The 24,147-nt window shown below is 36.8% G+C and overlaps 1 protein-coding gene across 1 annotated transcript in view; it reads left to right on the plus strand.

Annotated features, from left to right (window-relative positions):
• Positions 1–24,147, plus strand: part of LOC148083378 (cystine/glutamate transporter) — a 216,213-nt gene that overhangs the window by 42,585 nt on the left and 149,481 nt on the right. The gene's annotated exons all lie outside the window — the stretch shown is intronic.

A 24,147-nucleotide genomic window follows, 5' to 3' on the forward strand; every position in this document is an offset into this window, starting at 1 on the left:
ATTAAAAACTAGATAATTTTTAACAAAACCTCATGTCAATTTTAATTAACAAATGGCGCCACCTACTTTCTGACTCCGAGACTCCTTTTACAATCATTAAATATATAATATGACATTAATATAAAGATAAATTAAGAATCGTAATGTAGTTAAAATAAAAATGCACACAACAATTTATGCCTATAATAATAATACTGTGAATAAACATGATTCTGGATATAATAGTATTTTAGAATAATGCCAAAATAAGAACATTGATTTTTTTTCTACCTACATTTTTTTCACTTAGTTATATCTTAAGAGAAAAATCTTTAAAAATGTATAATACGTAGAAAAATAATCTAATATTAAAAAATACTCTTTTAGTTTTTCTTTAATTATAATAAACATGATTCTGAATATAATAATAATTATGAATGATGCAAAAAAACAACAACTTTCATTTAGTTTTTTTTAAACATTCATATATTTAAAAAATAGATATACGTATATATTTAAAAAAAGAAAAAATATATACATTTTTTCGATAAATTGGCCAATATTAATAAATCTGTTTTGATTTTAAACCACTAGTAATAAACATGGTTCTGAATAAAATAATCTTTTGTAATAATGCAGATTGTCCATTTTTCTTTTCAACATTTATATATATATATATATATATATATATATATACATAGGTAAAAATTATCAACTTTTCTTTTAAATTTAGATACAAACGCTTCAACACAAAAAATATTTTCTAGTTTTCACAGTACTAGCTATAAAACATGATCCGGATTCTGAATAAAATACAATTTTGAAAAATTCCAGAAAAAGAAAACATTTATCTATCTATTTACATTTACATATAAATCTTAAAAATCCCTGTTTTGTTATAGACAACTGGCGATAAAGATGATTCTGGATATAAGAATATGTTTAATAATGTAAAAAGAAGAACATTTATTTCAGCATTTTTATTTATATATATATATATATATATATATATGTACAAATTAAATTTAAACACTTCACAGATTATTGTAGTTAAAACGTGTTTTATTAATTACATTTTACTGTAACCTCCAGTTTAAATCGCATGTTTCAATGTACACTATTAAAATGATCACACATTATTATGTGTAACAGCCTTCGGCCACTAGATGTCAGTATGTTCTAAGGGTTTATCTGCGTGCATCTATTGCACAACCACACATAATGGGGTGAATCAGTGCTGCAGGATTCATGATCCTGGACCTTCACTGCCATGAATCCAAAGTAAACAAACATCAAGTGATACATTCATTTGACTTCTCCGCCACTCATTTGCACTTGAAAAACTCCCCAATTTTGAGTGGAGTGCGAACATGTCACCTCACATTTACCTGCGTGTCACCGTCTGCAGCCTCTGCCTCGCCGTAAATTGCTTGTCAGCCACTGTGACCCGAGCTAATAGTGATTCATTATTGCTCACAGAGCTGAAGGAGGGGTGTGTGTGTGTGTGTGTGGGGGGGGATAAAACAGAAGTGGGGGTGTCGTGTCAATCTCTCAGGATCTAATGAGGACAGGCAGGCGAACAACCCCGGTATCAGCAGTGCATCAGCGATCCCAGCCGCAAATAGGATCTTCTGTGTGTGTCTGGGAAAAAAAGAAAAAAAAAGAGGGGAAATAAAAAATGATGCTTCATTACTAAACATGATCAGCCACTTTCACCGATATTTGACAACAAGTCAATAATCTATTACGCGGCGGCCGTTAAAGCCGGACAAGTGGAGTAAAAGTGATTAGTTATGGAGGCCACGAGGGACCAGGACCAGGTGCTCAAGAGAGACACATTAACAGGTTTTTATTAGTTGGAAGGGGGGGTCGATGACGGTCGTGAAGGATGTTCCTGATACAACGTCCACCATGAGATGCAGTCGCTGATGAAGTGGATGATAAACACACAAAACATCCCTTTATCTCGACACTTATCTCGACACTTCTGATCCTTAAGTGACGACATTATTGTTATTGTTTCCATTTATTTTCATCTGGAGCAACGTCGCCATCGACGAGATTCGCCTTAGCAAGAAGAAGTACTTTCATCTGTACTATGAGTGTACTTATTCTATACTTACAATTCAAGTATTATACTTGAAGTTTACTTTTGATATCCCTTAGCAAAATGAAATATATTCAAGTGTACTATAATTTTACTTAATATATACAGACGTTGAAGTAGTATACTTTAAATATCCTTTTGCAAAAATAAATATATTCAAGTTTACTATAAGTGTACTTATTCTGGACTAGAATTAAAGAATTATATTTGAATTTTACTTACAAGTTTCCCTTCGCAAAAATAAATATATTTAAGTGTACTATAGGTAAACTTATTCTGGACTAGAATTGAAGTATTATACTTGAATTTTACTATAAATATATTGAATATTAGAAAAACAAGTATATTCAAGTGTACTGTAATTATACTTAATTCATACGGAAATTGAAGTAGCAAACATGAATTTTACTTTTATTATCCCTTAGCAAAATGATATTCAAATGTACCATGAGTATACTTTTAATACCAACATTGAAGTAGTATACTTGAAGTTTACTTTTAATATAAATTGGCAAAAATAAGTTTATTCAAGTGTTCTATGAGTATACTTATTCTATACTAGAATTTAATAATTATACCTGAGTCTTACTTGTATTATCCCTTATCAAAAACAAGTTAATTGAAGAGTGCTATGAGTATACTTACTGTATTCTATACTAGAATTGAATAATTATACTTGAATCTTACTTTTATTACACCTTAGCAAAATTACGTTTATTCAAGTGTACCATGACTATACTTACTGTATTTTATACTAGAATTGAAGTAGTATACTTGAATCTTACTTGAATATCCCTCAGAAAAACAAAGTTTATTCAAGTGTACTACGAGTATACTTATTTTAAACCAAAATTGAAGTATTATACTTGAATTTTTCCTAAATATCCCTTAGCAAAAATAAGTATATTCTTGCATGGTATGATTATGCCAGGCCTGCGTGTGGCGCTCTAGTGCTCTGCCAAAACCAAAAAAATCCATTATAGTAGACCAGGGCAAAGTGCGGCCCTCATGAGGTCAAAGATCATGAAGAAAATAATTTTATTTTTAGTATTCTTTATTAGTCTACCACTACTTCTTTGTCGAGTTTAAAAAAACATATTAAGCTTGATTACATTTGGCTTCTTCTTCTATTGCTTTGTAGTCAATTCAATTCAATTTTATTTAAAGTGTCTTATCATAACAAAGTTATCTCAAGACACTTTACAGTTGAAGTAATACTATAGTGGAGAAATGAAAAACAGATCCCAGCCATTCAACAATGAGCAATAAGCGAAACACTGTGCAGTGAGCTATGGCGAGGAAAAACTTCCTTTCGAAGGCAGAAGAAGAGCGAGGGAGGATACAGTGAGAGAAAAGAGGAGAGTATGGGAGAGTCCATGGAGGTGCTGGAGAGAACTCGGGATCCTGGATCAGCAGCAGCTCTGGAGGTGGAGCCTTGGGGCTTCGGGAGAGAAATAAAAAAAGTGTGGGTTTAAACTGCACAGGTGGTGAATGTAATGCAGAAAAGAAGGATATACAGAGCTCGGTGTCTAAAACTCCTCCAGCATTCTCAGCCTATAGCAGCTAAGATAAACAGTTAAGTTAGTTATAGCAGCTAAAGATAAACAGTTAAGTTAGTTTTATCGAAAAGTAAGGTTTTAAGATTGTTTTTAAACATAGAGAGGGTGTCTGCCCTCCGGACTGAAGCCGGTAGTTGGTTCCACAGCAGAGGGGCTTGAAAATTGAAGGCCCTGGCTCCAAATCTACATTTAGAGATTTGTGGTATAATTAATAGATCTGAGTTTAAGGATCGTAATGTCCTAGAGGGTTGATACGTTTGGATTAAATCTTTAATGTATGTTGGTGCTAGACCATGTAAGGCTTTATAGGTTAAGAGAAGGATTTTAAATTGTAGTTGATGATTTTAAGTCCTCGTCAAAGCAGACACCCAGATTCTTTACAGTGGTGCTAGTAGCAGGAGCAAGTCCGTTATGTAAAGCTAGATCATTAGATAATGATCGTCTGAGATGTTGCGGACCAACTAGTAGTGAGGAACCGACTTGAGTTAGACTGACTTCGAGCAACTAAAACAATCCCACAATCCTTTGCAAATATGTACATGTTCAAACTAATTAGATCTGACCCGCCAGGGAAAGTAGATGTTGATGACCTATAAAGATGCCAGTGTTTAAGATAAGACAAGGAATAAAGGAAGACATTATGGATAAAAATACTTTTAACAAGAGTATAACTCAACAAAGACTGACACACAAAGGTTTTAAACACAACAATCGAGGGGATCAGGGATCAGGTGAGACGAAGACACAGGTGACACGAATCAGGGCGATTAGATCAGGAGCACAAGAGGAAGTGAACAAGACAAGGATCAGGACTTCACAATAAAACCAGGAAGTGAGATGAAAGGGAACATAAATGAAAAAGGAAAGGAAAAACAAAGCATGTGTTGGGAAGATGTTGCTGCTCTTTAAAAAATAAAACAAAACAAAAAACGTTAGAGTCTGGGATCATTAGATCTGTTGGAGCTTCAGAAGTGAATAGAAAGAAGGAACAAAACCTTGGAAAAAAAACCTCAGTATGCCATGAAATATTAAAACAAAGATAAAAGCTAAATAAGTTTTACTTGATTTAAAATAAAATATGATAAAGGGTATGTTTTTCTAAGAAAACATCCAAAAAGAACAATAATAAGAAATAAATAAAAGAGCCTTTTAATTGGGTCCAAACAAAAAAACCAACTTGTTAAGGTGTTGCTGTATGATAAAATTAAATACCAAATATAATTTACTAGTAAGCTATTTTTTAAAAGATCATACTGTACATGATAAATACAGTCAAACGTATACGCCAAATACGCTTATATTATTATTTTATAGTATTTTTCATAACTTACACATTTAATTCTGATGTAAAAACCCTTTTTCCTAAAAAATAAATCGAAATATTTTGATATTCTTTTTGAGGAGCAGAAAAATGACAAAACCGGACGACAAAAGTCCTTAAACTAAGTAGTTGACTATTAACTAGTAATAACAATAAGTAATAACAAGATGAAACTGTTAGTTTCTACTTTGACTTTACGAGGGGCCCATAAATACTACTCCAAGGGTATATTTGTTAAACTCAATGCTGTTTTGATGCAAAGCTAATCCAACAAAAATGAGATCCATGTTGTTTATTTCATTTTAAAATAATGATTTGTTTTTTTTTCTCGCTCAGATCTGGTTTCGATGGATCTCAATAGAAGCAAACATGAATCATAACGACTCGCCTGTGGTCACTTCACACAGATCTCGTCCCCTGAGGTGGATCTAAACCTGAGCGCAGACATCTCCTGTGAGACGATGATGATGATGTTGATGAAGATGATGATGATGGGCGGAGGGGTTGACATCTGTCAGAGAAAGACACTCAAATACAGACGTGATTCAGGAGAAGCTCCTGTGAAGGATCAGCTGTGCAAAGACGAGTCAAGATGGGATCTTTGTCCGTGTGCAAATCCAAATTACAACCAAATCCAGAGTCAATACTCTCCGCAGGAAGTCAAGGTTCAACCATTTGTCGGTTTCGTTGTCGTAAAAGCAGATTTTAAGAAGAGATCCGTCGTAAATGATGAGACTTTTATATCCTCTGCGGGTGTTTGACTTCACAAAATGAGCTTGAAGTCAATATAAAGAAGGAAAAATACCCTTTTGAATTAGACTAATGGCGAGAATAAGACAAAGAACTTCTCTGGCAAATGCGTCTTGAAGCTCGAGCCAAACGTAATGAGCCACGTTTCATTCTTTAAACATCGTTTGTTTCACGGCTTCCGCTTCGGCGCGCCTTCGCATCACGACTCGTATTTTAATTCAGTGAAATAAAAATCCGGTATCTTTGCTTTGGTTTATGTTCGGTCCGTTTTTTGTTTTTTTAAACGGGTGAAAATATTGTCAGAGGCAGCAGTTATAAATGAGGAGATGACAGGATAAGATTAAATCTAATAATTGCTACCCCCGAGACAAGAGACGGCGTGACAAGGGCACCAGAAGTGGATGAGAGACTGAGGGCGCTTGAAATATTTACCATTAACTGAGATAAGAGTCTTTTTTCTTTTCTTATTATTTTTGGAGATTCAAAGAAGTTTTTTTTAGCTTGAAAAAACCTTTTTTTTTTTTTACATTTATCACTGAGAAATAAAGAGGAAGAAGAAAACCATCCTTATCGACTAGTGATGTTTCAATGAGACTTCATGAAACTGATGAGGTATCGTGATGTATCTGCTTTATACACTGCATCATGATACATCATCAACTGCTACATGAAGCTTCATCAACACATTACTTCTTACTACTGAACACTGATGAAGCTTCATGAAGCAGTGTCATCTTGTTTAGAGGTCAGTAGGTGGCGCCATCAGTTTAAAAATGATGTGATGTTTCATTAGAACAGTCAAAACAAAGGAAAATAGTGCAGAGAGCGCCATCTAGTGGAATCTGAAAATAATGACAATGCTCTATGAAGCTTCATCAGACCATCATTATAAGAAAAAGGCTTTTTCAATTAATAAAATATATTTATTTTAAAATCCAAAACAGAGATTATGATGTCAAATTTTTCCTCTTGAACAACCAAAAAAAGGAAGATATGAAATTAAACGCCAGTCCATGGTGCGGCTGCATCTTTTCAGTTATTTTTCCGAATGTTCAGTGCATGTTCATCAGGGAAAAACAATATTCAACTCTTCAAACAAGCAAACTGGTCGTCATTCTTTCGTTCATTACCTCATCACTCTTATTAAACACACATTTACACACATTACAAAACAATTCATGAAGAACACAAAGTATACATTTTCATTATTACAGATAAATAAATAAAAGAGGTAAATAAATGTCGGTGTTAATAGTTTCATGTGGGTCCCAGCCCTTGTTTAAAGCGATTTATTCTAATTAAAGACCAAATCCGTCAAATTTCAATCTGTTTTCTGGCTCCATCTCGTGTTGAAACTGTGTAAATGCAGTGTTTATTTTTCAGTTTAAAAGTATATCTGTACTTCACATGAAAACACTGTCTCAATAGCTGTTAAAACCACAAAAAAGGGAACATTAAGTTAACAAATATATTTAATATCTGTTTGTGTTTCTCCTTCAAAGTGCTGCGTTAGCCTTGACGCGCTAAGATGTTCTATACTCCAGGAGCTCTTGAGTTCTCTAAAGTCATATCCATAGGTTTACTTCACGATCCAAGCAAGGTCCAGTGTTTTCAAAATGCCAAAGAACATTGATTCTATCAGACCTTCAGTCTTGTCACACATGAATAGAGCTCTTCATATCAATTGGATTTAACGCACAATTTCTCCAGAGCCTACGAGAGCCTCTCGCACCGACCTGGTGTCTTTTCAACGCTCACATATGGATTTTCCTATTTTCGCTCCCGGCAGAGGCATTTTTGACAACAATCTCGTGGACACTGTCAGCCGCAGCCAAGGTTGGAAATAAAAAAAAAATAAATAAAAAAAAATCAAAGTGAGAAAAAGGTTTTTCCTTTTTGTGAGATATTTGCTGAATCTTCTAAAAGGTGTGTGGGATCGCTGGAGTGACACACTTGTTTGTTGCTCACACACTCGCCCACGCAGGGTTTTATTGTACTTACTGTATGTAGGAACATATTTACACAACAACTTGGATTCAGTCAAATGTAGAGGCTTAATATATAATCCTGTGTAAAACATTACAAAAAAACAAGCAAATCCAAAATCAAAAATGAATATATTTACAACAGACTTAAATAGTAATAATTATAAAAAATAAAACTAATTTGCGGCTAATTATAATTTCACTCTAAAATCAAGTCAATTGAAAAAAACAACAACAAAAAACAAGCACGTCTTTCCCACAAAACATAAATAAATTAAGAATATAATACATAAAAAAACAAGGCAAGTTAACTTTTTTTGTTTAAATGTAATTTTGCTGGTATAAGTTAATGTTGCTAAAACATTCAAGCATCAAGAAAAAAGCCACACAAATAACAAACAATCAAAAACACTTTCAGGCTTCATTCCCCTCTAGCTCTACCTTGGTTAATATCGCTTACACAAAAATGGTAAAAATTTCCCAGTAAAGTAAACTTTTCTGAAATCGATTTTTAGAACACGAAAAAGATACCTTCATATACAGTATATTGCAGAGGTCAGTAGGGGGCGCCATCAGTTTTAAAACAATGCAATGTTAGAATAAGTTGGTGTGATGAAGCTTCATGAAGCAGTGTCATTATTTTCAGTGTCCACTAGATGGCGGTCTCTGCACTATTTTCACTTGTTTTGAACAACTGTTCCAATGAAACATATCATCATTTAAACTTATGGCGCCACCTACTGACCTCTAAACAACATGAAACTGCTTCATGAAGCTTCATCAGACCATCACTACTGAAAATTATCTAGTGACTGTACGTGGACTTGCGCTGGATTTATGAAAATAATTGGTCTTGTGATGGATAGACACTTAATTATTATTTCTTACTTTCAGATCTATTCATGGTCAGACTCCTCCTTACATCAGTGATCTGATCCAGACTTACACCCCAGCTCGGGCTCTGAGGTCTGTGGATCAGAATCTTTTCCTTGATTTTCTGGAACTCAGGAATCAGTTTTATCTTGCCCTTTAAAGTATATACTTTATTGAATATTTTTTTGATTGTTTAAGCGCTTTGTGACCCTGGTCTAGAAAAGCGCTATATAAATAAAAATTACTTACTTAATTACTTAACACAGGGGTCTCCGACCTTTTTTTTATTGGCATCAAAGACTGCTTTAATGTTTGTATTATTTCCAGATAAAAATCAAAAAAATGAAAATTAAGTCAGTAAGTAAGTAAAGGTTATTTCTAAAGCGCCTTTCTAAACCAGGGTCACAAAAGCACTTAAATAATCAAAAGCAATACACAATTAAAAATAGCTGCAAGTGCATGAATTCCACACAAAGCTGAAAAAGCAGAAACTTTGGTTGGTTTTCCTAACTAGATGGTTCTAGGTAGAAGGTATGGGTTTGACTCGAAACAAGCGTTTTGATACTTTCAGAGTTACAGGTTCATCTGAAAGTCTTGTGTTTTTTTCTAAATGAACCACCTTTCAAACAGAATAAATAATTAAAAAATATTATGTTGTATTCATTTTAACCTTCTGTTTGGCTTGGTATCAAATGTCAATTCCGGGTCTGGTGGTTCGGGACCACAGCTTTAATGGTTAATCATCTGTTATATGGATCTGAACGTGTATTAGTACATAGAATGTGAGCCTTAATATGGATAGACAGCAAAGACAGGACTGCGTTGCGTTTGTATATTGGAATCTAGTGACATTAAAATTTTAACAACAGTAATTGGTTGATGAGGCTTCATGAAACAGCTGATTAGGTTTCATGATACAGTGTCTTCATTTTGAAACACCACTAGATGTCACTCTCAGTTTGAAAATGATGCCAGGTTTCATTGAATCAGTAGATCAGAGCCAAAGATTATAAATCAGAGAGTGACATCTAGTGGTCCTTCAAAATGAAGACACTGTATCACGAAGCCTCAGAATAACAGCACTAGCAGCAGACTTCCAGCATTGAAAAGGCCTCCGGATGATATTTGTGTTGCTCTCTCACACTCTTGCACAATGACCAGCACGAGTTGTACCGATTGATATCAATTCAATAAGCAGCGCCTGCACCGAGGCGGCCCAACACAGCGCCGCACAGCTGCTCTCTCTCCATCTCTTTGCGAAGCCCATTTCCCCTCATGGCTTCCTCTTCCTTTCCCTTCAAACTGCTGCTCAGCAAAGCAGAGTGATGACAATTTTGTTTTAGCCGGATGAATCTGCTGTCGTGAGATGACCCAAATCTTCATTAGCCCCCCCCCCCCCTGCTCCTCTATCAAAAATGGCTTAGATTGAGTCAGGAAATGGTGTTAAGGCATCGCCCGCGATCATTTTCTGTTGGAATTACTTTTTTATGTTCTCAGCAATTCATGTCATCTTAAGCAGAATCACTCTTCTTTCCTGTGAGCTTCATGGAAATTGTTAATATGCACCAAGATCTCGCTTCTTTTTTCTTTTTTTTTTCTTTCCATCCAGGGAAGACCAGTGCTGCTGCTGTGAGAGAGCGCCAGGCATTGAGTGTCTGTATGTGGGTCATTTAGCTAGGTCTACGCCACAGTCACTTGTCACCATCGATGTGTCAAATCAAGTGCGGAACCACATGATTGGCTGCAGGGTTTAGCTGCAGAGTGGTTTTATTGAACTTCAAGTTCAGATATAGAGCTACGTACGCCAGTGGAGGTGATCGTCTTGTTGACGTTTGATTTGGCGAGGCACTATTGTCTAATGCGAGAGCTCGAGGAAGTCAGAGCGTTACATAAGAAGTTTGTTGATGAGATTCTCTCATCTTGACTTGTGCTAATGGCAACATTATATCTTTATTTTAAATAAAGTAAAGCTAAAGCTGCACTGTAAAGTACTTTTATCAAAGTATAATCAAAGATTTTCGAAGTATTTTGATTGTAAAATGTGTGTTTTGTTAGCGAAACAGCTGATGAGGCATCATGATACAGTATCTTCATTTTGAAAGACCACTAGATGGCACTCTCAGATTGAAAATGATGTAAAGTTTCATTGAATTGGTAGATCAGAGACAAAGAGAGTGACATATAGTGGTCTTTCAAAGATAAGACACTGTATCATGATGCCTCATCAGCTGTTTCATGAAGCCTCATCAACACATCACGATGTTCTGCCATTATTATTATGTGTGAATCCAGACATTTGCTAAACACATGTTGTTATACTGCTGAATTTAGTAAATAGATTTTCTTTATGGAAAATGAAAAGAAAAACTAAAATCAAGCTACAAACTTAAGCTCTAAAATATGACTGTGCGCAGCATGATTGTCCATACCTGTTGGAAACTTTTTAAATCAAAGAGGACAAAAAAATGGCATTAACCTATGACAGAAGATGAGTCAGTAGCTCAGACAAAAAGAGTTAGAAGAGTCAGAGTTGAAGAGGCTAAAGTTGGGAGTGACTAAAGAAATGAGGCCAGAAATGACCATAAGAAGGGGAAAACTCATGATAAAAGTTGGGAAGCAAAGTTTTTCTGACTCACGAAGTGAAGGGCCAGAGGGCATGTCGGAATAGGTCAGTTAAAACGAGAGCAAGATAGTTTAATGTCAGTTGCTCGTACCTGTGATCTTTCAGTCACGACCCAGCTTTCAGGACCATAGGTGATGGTATGAACGTAGATTAAATGGTATACCAAGAGCGTTCTCTTTTAGCTTAGCTCTCCTTTTAACACCATATTAGGGTGCAGTACATGCATTACTGCTGATGCCACCCAAATCCACTTGTCGCTCTCATGATCCATCCTTCCCTCCCTTATGAACAAAACCCAAAGATACTTGAACTCCTTCTCTTGCAAGATCTCATCCCTGGAGAAGGCTTGTCGCCTTATAACGGCTGAGAACCTGGATTTGGATGTGTTGATTTTCATCCCTGCCGCTTGAAACTCCAAAAGGACCAAGCCATGTGTAAAAAAGCAGTCACCAAATCTTGAGACCGTGATGGCAGGTGAGGAAAGACAAGGATAATCTCCATGTTTGATGTCAAAATACCTTCAAAAACCATCTCCTCAAAGCACAATCCTAGATTCCCTTTCCCATCTTTCATTAAATTGCATCATTTTTGCTTCTCTTAAACATTAGTGAAATATGTATTACCATCGTTTGAGGTCTAACTTTGAATTGGTAAAGATTTTTTATTTCAATCTCTCCATGGTTTCCCCGGTGGAAATCTGATCAGTTTTTCCTCAGTCACATCACTTCAGTGAAGCTGGAAGTGTTCAGTAGCCTCTGAGTTTTATGGAAAAATGATAAATCAACACCAACAATGCTGCAGAAGACGCCCAAGAGACGTTACACACATGAAAGTGCACATTAAGAGCAGACCTGGGAGAGACTTCGGCCGGACAAAGCCGCTCAATTTCTCATGCCCCCCCCCCCCATATCTGTCCGTGGTGAGTCAGTATTCCAGTTTTTTGTTCCTGTTGGGGGTTATTAAATCTCTGAAAATCACAGGGAAGGCTGTCATACACATGCTTGCCTTGATAAATGCTCATATAGGCAACAATGGTTGAATACAAAACCAACTTTCCAGGACGAAGAAGTGTGTTTTGGGGGATAAATCAAACCCCCCCTTTTCCTGGTTCAAATATTTGCTCTGCTGTTCCCAGATAGGACTCCGATTTAATTACATTCCTGGAGGAAATATCGCCGAGCTACTATTATTATCTCTCTGCCATTGTGAGGATTTGAAATGATAAAAACGTCTGTTCGGGATGTACGTTTATTTTCCTGTGATTTCCAGGCTTTCACTCACAGTATCTGCTTAAACATGCGTCATGGCAGTTCCTGTGATGTCAAAAGGTCCACAATGCGGTGTGTACGACACAAAGAATCACACAGACGGATGAAGAAAACACAGCACGGTCACACAGGCCACAGCTGCTACCAGCGCCACCCACCCACATCTCATCTGTCTGTGGATACCACCTCACATTGCTTACATTTATCCCAGCAACCCTTTGTTCCCAAGCTCAATTGTATTGTTTCCAGAGGTGTCAGTATCACCTTTTTTTGGATCACAAACAAATTTAAGATCCATTTTTTCTGCCTTGATTTCAAATGGCTTTTATCGGAACATCATCTTCGATCTAATTAAAACGTTTTAAGAGAACAAAACATACAAAAAAGTCATGGAAATCAAAATTAGAAAACATCAATTATTTAAGAATTATGATGGCTCATTGTAAAACATAGAATTAAACTCACATGTTCAGGTAGAATCTCCAGTGAGCTAACTGTTAAAATAAATGGTAAAATCGTTAGAAATAATTGTAAAAAAAACTCTCAGTGACTCTTGGTAAAAAAGTCCAGAATTATGAAGTCTTTTTGGGCATTTTCATCTATTTTATCAAGGGTCAGGTCGCAGAGGCAGCAGTTTCGGCAGGGAGGTCCAGAAAGAACTTCGAAAGCTGGTGAAATCATTAAAAAAAAGAAACAGACTGAAGCAAAGCATTGTTGAAAACTGCTATGTTTGAGTATTTCAGCAAACAAGTTATTCAAGCACATTTTTTTTTATTATCAGAATCATTTGCGCACAAAATATGCAATCCTCCCAATTGTCCACATGATGGCATGGTAGTGCAAATGAAGCCTCACGAGGCTTTGCTCCAAAGATGAACTACTCGGTTGGGGGGCTTCAGTGCTTCATGAGGCTTCATCTCGCCATCACTACTTTAAAGTGTCCCTTTTGCCAGGGACACCACGCTTGAGAGACATGGTCTCTCATGGTCACTCATGGTCTCCTACTGTTACGACATGCCCAGAACAACTCACCATCCAGGTGTCAAGGAGGCAGGTACCTTTGGTAAAACGAAACCTAGGACACAGTCACTGAAGAAGAAGCGACTTTACAGAACAAAAAAAGTCTTTAAAAGTGGTCCAAAGAGCAACAAGAAAATATGCTAAAAAGTCAAGTCCATGTCCAAGAGACATACTGAGACAGGAAGACAGAGACGACCCATAGAGTGTCCCTTTTTTTAAGAAGCTCTGCTGGAGCTCGAAAGCTTTATAATTTATCTGGCGTACAATTCAACACTTGGGCCTGTGGGAAGTTCACCACAATCCTACACAGGTTTTACTTTTGTAGGGGTGTTTATTTCATAGCGTTTATCGTGGGTAGAATCTGAAATCAGTACCTGAGGGACCCGACTGAGAATATCAAGACAAACAATAAGGCTCGTTGAGGTACTTGAACGTCTGTCTGGAGTAAGGTTGCCTTCTCGAAAGAATAGTGTCAAGCAATCCAAGAATAAAAACGTCTTTTCAGAAGTATTCTTTTAAGGACTTTAGAAAAAAAGATAATAAGAGGCATCGGCATGTGGTTTCACTTAAGATTTGTCAGAGATATTTGGCGTGATGAGGCTTCACAAGTCCTATTTTCAGAACTCAGAAGGTGGCATGCCCTGAACTATTATATATGGCTTTGAAAAACAATTTCAATTAACCGTCACGTCGCTTTCAAATAGGGACGACCCCCTACTGAGACTCAAAAACAGACGCTTCAAGAAAATTCATCTACCCATCACTGAAGGGTTGAGATGATTTTCCATGCTAAAAGCAATGAAGTCTTTATTAGGAACAGGAACAGGCCTTAAAATATTAGGCACGATTGTTAATAAGTAAGTAAGTATTAGTTATTTGTAAAGCGCCTTTCTAGACCAGGGTCAAAAAGCGCTTTAACAATCAAAAGCAATACACAGTTAAAAATACATACACATTAAAAAAAACAACTCTATAAGGCCAAGACACATAAGACAAACACAGGAGTCCCAGAAAATCATCACAAATAAAAACGTCTTAAGATGTTTCTTGAAGGAGTCAGTAGATCATCAAACACAGAGGAAGATCGTTCCAAAGCTTAGGAGCAACAGTCCGGAAGGATATCTCTCCTCTGGTCCTGAACCGTGTTCCTGAACCGTGTTCAGGAACCATCAGTAGATTCTGATCCACAGACCTCAGAGCCCGAGCTGGGGTGTAAGGCTGGATCAGATCACTGATGTAAGGAGGAGTATCACCATGAATAGATCTGAAAGTAAGAACCAGAATTTTAAAGTTGATCCTGAAAGAAACTGGCAGCCAGTGAAGAGTTTTAAGGGGAAATGTGAGTTCTTCTACTAGAGCGGTTCAGAATTCTCTCTTCTTCTTGTTTGTTCTCCCTAATGATAACATTTTCTCAAAACTGTAGGTATAAGACGCATGTTTGCTTTTTACATACTAAGACTTAATTTTCCAGGCTCATACCTTTAGGATTAACAAAGCATCTTGGTTGAAGAGCGAACCCATGTTGCCAGGTTATCGACTGCCTGACAATGTTAATTAAATCTAAAGCTTTTCGATGCACTAGGAATGGGATTAGAAAAGATGTTTGTTCCCTATTAGTCTGACATTTCCGGAAGACAAAGACGGCATCTTTAAGATGACGAGCAGAAACATATGTCTAAATGTCACAAGACTTTAATGATTTTTTTTTTTCACACACCAACATATTCTTATCTGCTTAGCGAGGCAATAATGGGGGAAACCCCTTTGTTCAGATCAGTTCAAGAGACATGGGAACCTTTTCAAGTGAATTCCTGAATTTAATGGTGGCAATTGTATAACGAGGAAATTCTGAAGAAAGGCTCAACACAGCCAAAGGAAAAATCATGTTTGAAGTCTGTTGTGGTTCCCCTTTCAAATATTAATTACATCGCAGTTGAATAGAAAGTCGATGGACGCTTCTTCTGCTAAATGTTAGCACTCCAGACACAAAATAATTTTAATTAAAATAAAGGTGAAACGACAAGATGTCTATTGGATTCATGAACTATCATCTTGACTGCTACTGCTACTGTACAAACGAGGCGCTTAAATCAAAGCTCTTGTTTTCACCAGACATCGATCCATGCATGAAAACATTCTTTAAAGTTTAGAAGCGTGAGTTTTGGTGATGAAAAGTAAGAGAAAGCACGATCGCTTTGCTGATCCTTCAGAGGTTTTGCTCGACCTTGATAAAGGTCGTGGTTTACGGTTTGAAAGCAGTGGTGGCGATAACAACACAGCGATGCGAAACAGTTGCATCGATCAGAATTGTGTGTGTTATGATACCAAATAGAATATTAAGTAAAATAATGAATGGAACATTTAACTGAGTTTGATCAGAAATATTGTTTCATCAAAGTTGTTGTTAAGGGAACTTGTAGAGCCGATGAACTTCACTACACAATTGTACAACCCAACAAAATGATAGTCTCTGCAGCTCTCTCCACCACAGAGAGTGACAGATACTTTTGAGCATTCGTGGATCCAGATGGTAATTTCGATTATTGCCAAAAAGTTACCATGTTTCTTTTCACACTGTCTAGTTGTTTTGCCAACAGACAAAAAAGCAGAATGTCACATAAGCTCAATGGCGAAGAAAAGCAAGCAGGAGCCCTGTCAGCTTCCACTTAACTACTCATGTGATGTAAAAAAGCTTTGACGTGTATATTATTTGGGAACACACCGTTAGTGATGGACGAAAGTGTTATGTAAAGCTTTAATAGGAGCATAGAAGCTTAGTAGATAGTAACACATAGAAGGATCCTGCAGCACCAGTGGTCTTGATTCTTATCATTTTTTTCAACATACTGACTTAAAGTTTGAGTCAACAGTGGAAAAAAATCTCTAAGCCTGACGTATATGAGACACAAATGAGGGTTTACCCAGAAATAAAGTGGTCTTGTTTTTGTGTGAAGAACCAGCCTCACACCTTACAAATCCTTTTTTTTTGGGTTTCTGTAACAACATTTTAAGCGTTAAGACATCAGATGATAGATTTTCAATAATAATTATAATTTTAAAGCACATACCAGGCTTATAATTAAATAATTTGGATGCCTCATTTTACTGACTATAAGTTTTAAAATGTCATATACTAGAGGACATGTTGACTCGATCCAGCAAGAACAGACAAATCAAATACACAAGTAAAATAAAGAAAACCTAAAACACGTGAATGAAAGAACAAAACAAAACAAAAATCAACAAAGAATAAACGTAGCTGTCAACAAAAGTATTACAAAGAAAACAATTGAAGAGGAAACTTCCACTGCATATTCAATTCTGGAAGCCATGGAGGTTGTTCACCTTGACCCAGAGACAACACAAGGGATATCTCAAACACATTTGTTTTCGGGCCACCGAGTCACCTTGACCCAGAGACCCGCACAAGAGTTAATGCTCACCGAAATCAAGATCCCAGACTTAGTTAAAATAAAAACCAATAGATGAAGAACAATAGGTCAATATACAAGCCTGGGACACGGGTCGATCTGACAGACACAACGGACTGGAACCAACAAGCTTACGTAGCCAGCAGCTGGTGTTGATTAATTCCAGCAGGTAGCGCCACAGAAGGGAGGGGCGGACACACAATTCACGACAAAACATGTGTGTGATAAAAGCATTTACCATTTGTAAACAGCAGCTCAAAGCAATCACTTCTACCATGTCTTGTTCAATTGAAATGTATATAAACCACACACACCGACACATGCCAGTGTGTGGACATTTTATTCCACCGTAATGCATCGCAGCATTTACCCTACACAAACACGTCCTTATGGTAAATAGCGAAGCAGGAATTCCCAAGCATGTGTGTGTATGTGTGTGTGTGGGTCAACTTCTCAAGATCATATAGAGATTTACCGAGAACTGACTTCCTGATAATTATCTCTTTGGTTTTGCTTGATCTCGGACATTTGTTTGTGATCCTAGAGGCATCTGTGACTGATGGTTTACGGGACATCAGAAAAGGTCAGCCCTTTCTGGCCTTCACCGCTTAAAGCGGTGGCAATTCTCAACCTCATTAACACAGAACTCCTCTCGAACTAGACGCGCTCTCATCTGTATGCGGGCTTACGCTAACACAGACATCAATGTGGCTGCTCCGTCTCTGCAGTTGACCCAAATAGAACCACAAACGAAAACTCGCAGCGCCGCAGCTGCCGAGGTCCAGTGATTCTGTTACCCGGTTTGACGCGAATGCCTCCACATTATTAATGCCGCCATCAATATTCACAAGGCAGACGGAATTAAGTGGAAGTCTTATCATAAAGCAACAGTCAGGGACGTTTCCATTGGTGAAATTTAAATTCTAATTACAACTATTTGGATCTTATGGGAGGCCCTTCATTTTATTCCTCCTAATTATCAGGATGTCTTTTGTCCTGAATGAGAACGAAGTTCTACTTTATCTCACGAGGATGCCCATCATAGAAAAAAAGTACCTTTTCTAATAAAGTACTGTAAGTGGCTTCAGTCAGTGGTGTTTTAAAAGTCAGCAGTTTATTAATTCAGAAGGTAATTTAATGCATTTGTTTGTGTAAGGAATAACTTCTTAACTTAAGGAGATGATTATAAAAACAACTACATTTGTGCACAATAACCATGTTGTAAAAATGTTTACTCCTGGACACGAAATCAAACAAATGTTGCTCGTAAAAGTTGCGACGTAGCGACGGAGGACCCAAAAGCAAAATCAGTCCAACACAATCAAAAAGGATGTGTACAAAATCGTGCACTTCTGAACTTACACTTATATATATATTTTGAGTGCACAAGTGCGTCCCGATGAGCAGTGTATGAAAATATAGTGCGCAATGGACACTCCATTGGCGCACTCAAACAGCCAGAAAATTCAGTGTGGATTGATGGACTCTTTCCACCCTCCATGTCCTCCATCTTAGTGACGTAGATGACGCTAAACGGAAGCTACGTCACTGATGACGTGTCTTTGGAGCAGGTACCGGCGTAAATGTCTCAAGAAAACGCTTATTTTACCACAAAACAACACAACAACAATAATAACACAATGGAACACAACTTAATAACTTGTTTCGATTGGTGAACAGCGCTGTCAAGTGTTGGCTATAGAGTTCCAACGGCCGGTTGCAATCAGCGTTAAAAAGTAGTGGAAGAAGAAGCTGTCGAGTCAAGTGTGTAGCACAGTGCACTGTACAGTGTACAGTAAAGCAGTGCACTTAGAGAAGTGCGCGATTTAAGACGCATGTTCAGTCTCGTACAAATAAGTGGTTAATCCAGAATGTGCACCAAGGGCAAGAAACAAACTCGGCAGGAGACGGGGGCTCGACTGGAACTTCTGATTTTCTACTTTAAAATATACTTTACTATTCACAATAGACGAAAAAGTTCACTTGTAAAACCAGACTTTTTTTTATCTTTGACTATATTCTCAAGTTTACCACTATTTCCTGCTGCTTTTGTTTATTGATCTGCACTTCCTGTGCAGCGGGAGCTATCAAGACCCCACTTAGGCCTGGACTGCAGATGGTGTGGACTGTGTTGTCAGATGGACTTTATTTACTTTACCACCTCCTGGATTGACAGTGAGCACCTGCAAAGGGCAGGACCGGCACCCGCTAAGCTGATGTGTGTTTACACGCTTGGCCGACTCACAGTAACTCCTGCAACCGGATAAATGAGGCCAAGCAACCCCAAACGAATCTCAAACATTTTTTGGCTGTCTCGCTGAAAACTCTGCTGGAGTCGAACATTTCATAACGAGACGAATCCTCAACCGACGCAGTGAAACTTCTCACTTTTATAAGGTTGTACTCGCTCAGGCTCCTGTTGAGGTAATTTATATCGATCGGGATCCGCTAACCTCTCTGAGCGCTGACAACTGCCGGTCAGCCAGAGTGAGACAGATGAGTTTTATTATGAGGATATTGACTTTTATCTAAATTGACTTAAGTACCACAGGTAGGTCATCTTCCCCCGACTAGAATAGAGGCGACGGTGACATCAGGAGCAAATCGTTTTTTTATTTTGTGAGGCTTTTCTTTGATTTTCAAAAGATAAAAAAATAACCTGCAAAGCCAGGTTGGATCTCGTAAAAGTTCAAAAATATAACCCCAGCATAAATATGAATTCTAGCTTCATATTGTTCTTTTTTCTCTTGGTTTAACAGAATGTATTATGTGAAATAGCTAAAAAAAAATTGATTAATCCATTAAATATATTTAATATTAGCTTCAGAAAATCTTTGTTTTTCAGTGTGTAATATGTATTACTCCAGGGAGTCTGGTTTTCTCCAAAAAACAGAAAAAAAGAGTGATTGTGAGTTGTTTGTCTCCATGTGCCTCCCATCTCCCTCTGACTGACTGGTGACCTGTATAGGGTGACCCCTACCTCTTGCCCTAAGAAGATGGGATACGCATCCAGCCTCCCGTGACTTGCATAAGCAGAATCAATGAAAAATGTATGAATTATTAGAATGCATTGGTGCTCCAATAATTATTGAAGATACAATTGTAGAGTTTTCTGCAAATAATTACCACCATTACAATACTACTGTAACATGCTTACCCATTGAGCTAATTACTATCAATGATATGCTCAAAAACAGATTATCAAGGAGACCCTGGAAGGGAAGACAATGAACAAATATAATTTAATTTACAGAAACAAAAATTCCAGAACAAAGAACAATACTAAAAAGGTGGCCAACAAATTGAAAGAGTCCTTTCTCTAAGTCCAAGTTCCAAGAGCAATAATCCAGAGCAGTGTGGTTCCAAAATGCAAAAAACAATAAAAGGGGAAGAAATTAAAAAATAAAAAGTCACCAAAAATCAAATAAGTAATATAAAGCTCTATGTCTAAGAGTCAATGTTATACCAGGTATAACTGTGAACGATCTAACGCTGGTCTATGGAAAGTCCGGCATATATGAATAAATTCTGATTGACAGATTGCCGGATGCCGTGGGTCATTACCAGGGTCCGCCACACACTGTCTGGAAATGCTCAACTGCCGACGGAATATCTGAAAAAAAAGGGAGAAAACAGGAAGAGTTCTGACAAAATAAATTGTATTGAGGAGCAAATTAGCTCCTTTACAGGAGGTTGTCGCTCTTTTTTTTTTCATCTTATTTCTAGCTTTGATAATCAAAATGCGAGAAGGTTCATTAAATAATATAGACAATAAAGTTGAGTGTAATTAAGTGACTTGGCTTATAGACATCAGAGAAGCTTTACATGACGAACCCCATTCCCTTTCTAAACTTTCGTCTTTCACTGCCTTTCACAACTTGCTCATCTTTGTTTGAACTACGACTCCGCTTGAAGCTTTTCCTTCATTTCCACTTTCTGTCATCATCCCGCCTACTTGATCTCACACTCGATTATCCGCAGCGACGCAAATCAAATGAAGACAAGAGGGGCTACGCACATGTTCTATTTTTAAATCTAATTCTTCATTAAAAAAAAGGAGAACAAAAAGGGACATTTTATCAACATGCTTCCGCTCTACAACATGGAATTGAAAAGCTATTAATGATAACATACACTAACCCTTCTTGCTAAGACAGAAATAAGCTATTAGAGATTAATGAGCTTTTGGGGGGAAGCGTATGGAGGCAGATAAATGCTGGGTGACGGGGGCAGATTGTCGTCTGGGAGATGAATCGGGTGAGTTTTTTAATGCTTCCACCAATACTGTCACGCTCCGACGGTCATGCCAGAGTGTTTGCTAGGTTGAGATTAATTGTCAGTCTCAAATTAAGTTCCGAAAGTGTTGTAACATGGCGGCTCGGGATGACAGGATTTTTTACTGACAAGCACGAGAGAGTACAGGTTTGACTATATTCATATTCAGCTGAGAATTTCTCGTACAACCATCCAGATTATTGGATTTGTTTGAGTCTGCATCCCCGAGAGAAACTGTAAACTTCACAAACCCCGCGCAAACCCCCAGTGAGTTTCGCCCCCCTGCATTATCATACCAAGGTTAGACTCATAAATCATCATCCGTTCATTTTAAGCCCCATTATTTAGCCAATCAATACATTTCTACACTTTTAGTGCTGATGCTAAAAGTGTATGATAACTAATTAGCATCAAATGGATTCCAAATGATGATTAAATAGTGCATTAGCAGGCTGAATAACAAATGAAGCCACAGAGAGGGAAGCACATGAGGAACACCTTCTCCTGTGCAAAGTCACTCGGCTGTTCAAGAACTGAACGACAATCACATTCCACAGGGAATTACAAGGATCCTATTGGATAAGAAAAAGAAAAAGAAATTTATTAGAACCATCATATTAATATTAATGTTCGGAGTTAACCAGACGACCAAAATCCGGGAAATATTTGACGAAAAAAATTCAGAATCGTATGTATCTCAAAGTTCATATGAGTCCAAACAAAAAAAGCTCAATACCCTAGAGCAGGGTGGTTGCAGGAGATACAGACTTCTAAAAGAAAACAAAAACAACATAAGTCAATAAAGCCTTGACTTAAATAAGGCAGTTAAAATTTCAAATTGCCCAAGAAATCAAAAGTCCAGATGTTCAATACACCTATGAGGTAACGTCATACTGGGCAAGTATGAACGAGCTGACGCCGGACTGTTGGAAGTCCAGCGTATATAAAGGGATCCTGATTGACAGATTGCCAACAGCTGTGATTTTTTAGGAGCTTCTGCCTCAAACTTTCTGGATACTCCCTCGTCAACTGCCAACAAAACAGGTGAAAAAAGGAAATAAAAATCATTAAAAGTCCTGACAAAATGAAATGTATCAAGGAGCAAATTAGCTTCTTTGCAGAGGTTGATGCTCTTGTCGTTCTTTCCTTTGAACCTACACTGAGAAAAAGGTCACTTTAAAAATCATCGCCACAAAGTGACACATTATATGACTAGATAGATTTAAAGTACATTTTTGATCATAAATGCATTAAAAAATCTGTTGATTAATATTCAAATGTATAAGGAAACATCATTTATATTCAAGCATCTGAAGAAAATAAATAGATTTACTTAATGTCTAAGGGAAACCTATTAATCTCCCTTGTTGTCATGATATAAAATGATGTGAATAATTTTAAATATATTGTAGCAGCTGCAGTTTAGTATGTCATTAATTCTTGTCATTAGTTGAAACTGTTTTAATTTGTTGATTTTATTAGACAAACCCAGAACTTAGTATGAGGAATCAATTACCACACCCACCTTATGGTGCCAACAAAACAGTGACTTCCCATGATGCATATCTGCAAGACTGCTCTCCTTAGTGACAGTTGATTGATGGCTACAATATTATTTATTAGACTTTATTAATTACCTGTATCTGTTTTTTTTAAGTTTGAGTTTGAATCACATGACCTTAAATCATTCAATAAATTGAATTTAATGTTGTCTAATTTACCCAATATCCTGAACTATCAAGTATAAAGCTTATCAAGAAGTAATACAACAATTTAAACAACAATTTCAAATATGTTTATCCAGCACTCAAATAAGGACAAAAAAAGCCTTAATTAAAACAATAAAGTATTTATGAATTGTCCACATAATGACAAAAACACATTCAAAGTGACTTAGAATAACTAACACTATACAATATTCTGACTTAGACTGAGTAAAAAGCATTTTTGGTTATTTTCAGTAACGCAATACATTATTTAAGTGATACAGACTATTGAATTGTTTGTTCAAGAACAATTAAACGGGTCTAACCTTTAGTTAAACAGGGAAAGGAGAGGCAGACTTGATGTCTTTGTGGTGAAACATTATTTTAGACAAATACTTGGTTAAAATCAACGCCTCCCAATGCGTTTATACCTTTTCTGCTCCTTTGGCTTTCCTGATACATATAATTAAATTATACTCAGTTGTTTTCCATTGACTTAAAATTGAGTAAAATGCAATTATATTAATTCAAAACTCTATTTAACATAATTTCAAACATTGCTTAAATACTTTAAACAATAATTTCTAGGTATTAAATTAGACAAAAAACCCAGGTTTAAACCTAAATAATCCTGAAACACCATTTAAACCTTTTTGGGAGGGACTGGCAGTTTTCCTCACAATTCTTTGAGTATGTTTGGCAAACGCCCCAGTATTTTAATTTTATGTCATAATTCATATTCAAACTCCAGGAGCTTCTAACTCAGACCTTGAACACTTAATCTCAGATGAAAGGACAGAATACGTTTTAATTAAAAGAGGTATTTGTGAACGTCAAATTTAATAATTACAACCCACTTAACTATTTAATGATGAACACACATTTGAACAGTGTTACGTTGTGTACTATCACACACGACGATCAAAGAACACAAATTGCAGCCTGTGTCTGTGTTGTCTGTGTTTACCTCTGTTGTCCGACTTAACTCCAGTGTTTCACTAATGACAGAAAAGCCTCCCCCAGGTTTTTGTAATCTTTATTTGTCCACAAATTATTGCTCATTAGTTTGTTGATTAATAAACAACCACATTTGGAGTGGAATTGTCTTCATTGATTTATCTTTATATTGAAGAGATATTCACGACAATATATGACTGTGATGCTCAAAACCATCTATTGATATATGTATATTTGTTGTTTGGTTGTTGTTTCTTTGCTGCTGTGTTTTTTCATGTTGTGTTTTTGCTGTT

This window comes from Callionymus lyra, chromosome 3 (genome assembly GCF_982586985.1).
Source record: "Callionymus lyra chromosome 3, fCalLyr1.hap1.1, whole genome shotgun sequence".
Lineage (NCBI taxonomy): Eukaryota > Metazoa > Chordata > Actinopteri > Syngnathiformes > Callionymidae > Callionymus > Callionymus lyra.